The sequence below is a fragment of the Cervus elaphus genome, chromosome 12, assembly GCF_910594005.1.
Source record: "Cervus elaphus chromosome 12, mCerEla1.1, whole genome shotgun sequence".
Classification (NCBI taxonomy): domain Eukaryota; kingdom Metazoa; phylum Chordata; class Mammalia; order Artiodactyla; family Cervidae; genus Cervus; species Cervus elaphus.
Window position 1 is genome coordinate 84,211,383 of NC_057826.1, and position 5,018 is coordinate 84,216,400.

Here is a 5,018-nt window from a genome sequence, read left to right on the forward strand (position 1 = left end):
ACAACAAAACATCTCCGCTTAAACTCTGTACTAAAGTGAAGTGAAGTCGCTCAGTCTTGTCCGACTCTTTGCGACCCCCATGGACTGCAGCATCCCAGGCTCCTCAGTCCATGGGATTCTCCAGGCAAGAATACTGGAGTGGGTTGCCATTTCCTTCTCCAGGGGATCTTCCTGACTCAGGGATTGAACCCCGGTCTCCCACATTGCAGGCGGACCCTTTACCCTCTAAGCCACCAGGGAAGCCCTAGGATCTGTACTAAGGATTATATAAAAACAAGGTATCCTGCTTGAGGACATGTTTCTCCTTCTTGAGAACCTTCTGACTAATCCTATTATCTTGAAATGTATATTATGGGAGTGGGTCTGGTAAGATCTTTCTACTGTTAGTTCTAATCCTGTCATCTTAAAATGTAAATTGTGTGAGAGGGTCTGGTTCAGTTCAGTTCAGTGGCTCAGTCCTGTCTCTTTGCAACCCCATGGACTGCAGCACACCAGGCCTTGTCCATCACCAACTCCCGGAGTTTACCCAAACTCATGTCCATTGAGTCTGTGATGCCATCCAACCATCTCATCCTCTGTCATCCCCTTCTCCTCCTGCCTTCAATCTTTCCTAGCATCAGGGGTCTTTTCCAGTGAGTCAGCTCTTCTCGTCAGGTGGCCAAAGTATTGGAGTTTCAGCTTCAGCATCAGTCCTTCCAATGAATAGTCAGGACTGATTTCCTTTAGGATGGACTGGTTGGATCTCCTTGCAGTCCAAGGGACTCTCAAGAGTCTTCTCCAACACCACAGATCAAAAGCATCAATTCTTTGGCGCTCAGCTTTCTTTATAGTCCAACTTTAATATCCATGCATGACTACTGGAAACAACATAGCTTTGACTAGATGGACTTTTGTTGGCAAAGTAATGTCTCTGCTTTTTAAAATGCTGTCTAGGATGGTCATAACTTCTCTTCCAAGGAGCAAGTGTCTTTTAATTTCATGGCTGCAGTCACCATCTGCAGTGATTTTGGAGCCCCCAAAAATAAAGTCTGCCACAGTTTCCACTGTTTCCCCATCTATTTGCCATGAAGTGATGGGACCAGATGCCATGATCTTAGTTTTCTGAATGTTGAATTTTAAGCCAACTTTTTCACTCTCTTCTTTCACTTTAATCAAGAGGCTCTTTAGTTCTTCTTCGCTTTCTTCCATAAGGGTGGTGTCATCTGCATATCTGAGGTTATTGATATTTCTCCTGGCAATCTTGATTCCAGCTTGTGCTTCATCCAGCCCAGCGTTTCTCATGATGTACTCTGCATATAAGTTAAATAAGCAGGGTGACAATATACAGCCTTGACATACTCCTTTTCCTATTTGGAACGAGTTTGTTGTTCCAAATAGGGTCTGGTAAGATCTTTCTATTGTTGGTTCTAATCTTGTTAACTTAAGATGCATATTGTGGGAGTGGGTCTGGTAAAAGTGTATAAGGCCCTGATAAGACTAGTGAGGGGGGTGCACTCTCCGCCCCCTTCTGATGTCTATGTCAGAAGCCTTCTCTGTCCCTTTTCACTGTAATAAAACTTCTGCCACATAAGAGCCCTGAGTGGCCAAGCCTGGTCCCTGATCCTGAAGCTAAATTTTCTTCTTCAGAGATCAGGAATCCGACCCCGTTCACTGTAGGCTATCAAAATGTTACAAGTGAACCTAATTCATAAAACAGACTCAGAGACTTAGAAAGCAAACCTGTGGTTACCAAAGGTTAACCAAAGGGGAAAGATGAATTGGGGGACCAGAACTGACATACAGACACCACAGTATGTAAAATAGATAACCCAAACAAACACCAGAACAACAACCTTCCCTACAGCACAGGGGACTCTGCTCAGTATTCTGTAAAAACCTGCATGGGAAAAGAATTTGAAAAAGAATAGATACATGTATATGTATTACTGAATCACTCTCCATACACCTGAAACTAACATGGTATTATTCATCAACTATACTCTACCCAAGCACCCCTGAGGAAGGACAGCCCCCTTCCCAGGCTGATTTAAGGGGACTGATGGAATCAAAGGCAATCACGTGATTTAAGGGGGCTTTTTTTTTTTTAAGGTTGGTCAGGAGACTAAGAACACCTGCCACCACAGATTTTGCACGAATTCACAGTCGAGCATTCTGACAGTGTAGTGATGAGCCGGCCCACACTACCCAGCAGACCACAGCTGTTTTGGACCTCAAGACCCTAAAAATGGCAGATCAACTTTCCCTAGGAAAGAGGACAGACCAGTTGTGGAAAAGTCCTTTCTTTTCAAAAAGTCTGGGCAAAAAGTAGCTGCAGGCTGCAGAAAGCGCCCCATCTGCAACCAAGAGTCTGGAGAGAATAGCTGCAGTGACGAAGGGAACACCGTGGTTTGCCCAGAAAAGAAGCAAGCTCCCCACAATCCCATGATACAGAAGACCCGTGAGAGTGGTAAGCAGATGCGGCATACGGTGACCGGAGTGGCGAGGAGGAGAATGAGTCCAGGTGTCTGGGTGTGGTCTGTAAGTCCACTCGCTCCGCGAAACCCCTAGGGCCAGAGGATATGGGGGCCACTGCTGTCCACGAGCTGGACACAGAGAAGGACATGACACACACACCGTCTCTGAGCACAGCCAGGAGATCCAGGAGGAGCTGAGGGGCAAGGAAGACGATCTATCGGGTGGTTTGATCTAGTAATCATGAGATCTAATAAGATCTAATAATCAATCATTGTCAGAAATACATGAAGCCCAAGGATACGTCTATGGGCACTGCTTCCTCTGGAATGGTGCGGAAGGGCCCCATCCGAGTTCCCCAGCATCTCCATGTGCTGGGATTACCAGCTCGGCATTTGTAAGGACTACGAGGAGATTGGTTTTTGCGGCTTTGCAGACTGCTGCAAATTCCTCCGTGACTGCTCAGATCACAAGCATGGGTGGCAGATAGAACACGAACTTGATGAGTGCCCCTGTGGCGTCTAAGAGGACAAAAACTACAAAGTGGGAAGCGACCAGGAGGAAATACCATTCAAGTGTTTTCCTCTGTCGCCAGACCTTCCAAAACCCAGTTATCACCAAGTGCAGGCATTATTTCCGCGAGCGCTGCCCGCTGCAGCTTTTTCACACCACCCCTTGCTGCTATGTCTGTGACCAGCAGACCAATGGTGTCCAGGGAAAGAATTGATTACTAAACTGGAGAAACATTGAGCTGCAGAAGGGGGTGGTGCTTCTGATTTCCCAGAAGACCCCGATGAGAGTCCAATTCCTATTACTTAAAATTTCCCATTAGTCTCAAATCTCAAATGTTTTGTTATTTTGGAAATCTTAAAAAAAAGAAGACCCATTGACTTAATGGGGTACAGGAGAATTAAGAAGGCAGAATGACTTAATGGGTGTCTGGAGAGTTAAGAAGGCAGATGGATTTAATGGAGGTCAGGAAACCTAAGGGGTTTGATTGGTAAAATGGATGCCAGGAGATTTAAGAAGGATGATTGGTGTAGTGGGGGTCAGGATATTTAACGGAGCTGATTTAATCAATGGGACTCACATGTTTTAGGGGCTGGTTTAATACGTAGGTGTCACATGACCCAAGCATGTTGATCAAATCAGTGAGGGTTACCTGTTTATGGGGACTGATTTAACAATAGGAGCCGTGTGACCTAGCAGCTGATTGAATCAGCCCTAGGGGACAGCACCTATATAAAAACTGTTTATATGTGTCCACAAAGGCACTTTGTATATACAATACATATACACAGCTGTGTATGTATTGTGTCCAGAAAGGCGCTTTGGGTACACAATGCATATACACGACAGTGTACCAGAAGGGGTGCACATGGGGTACCCAAACCCACCCCCAGAGGCGACAGCACCCTCCCTAACCTCTCTTCATTATTTCTGGTAGTTCTAACTGTTTTTTGCTACTACAAACAAGGAAGCAATATTATTGCCGCCTAACACATCACCCCAAAATTTTGTGACTTAAAACTATAATAAATATTTAACATGGCTCACAGTTTTTGCCAGACAGGAATTTGGGAGCTGCTTGGCTGGATGGCTTTTGGCTTCGTGTTTTTCATTGGGTTGCAGTCAGAATGTTGGCTGGGGCTACAATCACTGGGGTTTGACTGTGTTGGAGGGTTCACTCCCTCCGGGGCTGGCAAGTGGGTGATGTCTGATGGTGCCGTGCCATGCTAAGGTACTTAGCATGTTGCGTCCGACTCTTTATGGCACTATGGACCGTAGCCTACCAGGCTCCTCTGTCCACAGGATTCTTCAGACAAGAATATTGGAGAGGGTTGCTGGCACTCTGATGGTGGAGAGCCCTAATTTCTAGCTCCCTAAGTGGCCCTCTCCACGAGGCTGATTGAGGGTCCTCACAGCGGCAGGTTTCCCCCAGAGTGAGTTATTCAGGAGAGAACAGAAATGCAGAAAAGCATTTTAAGGCCTAGCCTCATAAGTCACACACTGTCATCTCTGCCCCATTCTGTTCACTACAAGTCAGTCACCGAGTCCAGCCATTTTGAAGGGAGGAGTATCAAAGAGTTTGCAAACTTGTTTGAAAGCCATCAGTACTACCCTTTTCTATAATCTTCATGTACTTGTGTGAACACATCCTTATAATAGATTTTCTGAACTAGAATTGCTGGACCAAGTGACATATTCACTTTTAATTTTGATAATTCCTCTATGTGTCTAAAGCTGCCCAACAAATATTTGCTCTGTTATTCGTTTTAGCAATGAATCTCCTGAGTTTTATCTAGGCACAGCTTGAGAAGGTGTTTCCCAGGCTCCCTTGCTGCAGACAAGGGAGACGGGTAACTAACTTCTGGCCAATGGGATGTACTGTGTGAAATTTCTGAGTCATGCTTTCAAAAGTAGCTGTTGGTCTGTTTCCTCTTTCCCTGCTGAGAATGCTGTTTGGAGAGCAGATGTGGTGGTGGTGGGAACCAGCTTCCACCAGGTGATGAAGACAGTACCTTTGGGGATGGTGGGATGATATATAGAAAGAATCTGGGCTTCTG

The 5,018-nt window shown here is 45.6% G+C and overlaps 1 long non-coding RNA gene and 1 pseudogene across 1 annotated transcript; both read left to right on the forward strand.

Annotated features, from left to right (window-relative positions):
• Positions 1 to 312: 312 nt before the first annotated feature.
• LOC122704791 lies at positions 313 to 1,531 on the forward strand. Its single transcript, XR_006343931.1, has 3 exons — positions 313 to 357; positions 425 to 427; positions 1,378 to 1,531. It is a non-coding gene; the product is annotated as an uncharacterized LOC122704791 (long non-coding RNA).
• Positions 1,532 to 2,224: 693 nt separating this feature from the next.
• On the forward strand, positions 2,225 to 3,270 carry LOC122704786 (annotated as a pseudogene).
• The last annotated feature ends 1,748 nt before the right edge of the window (positions 3,271 to 5,018 follow it).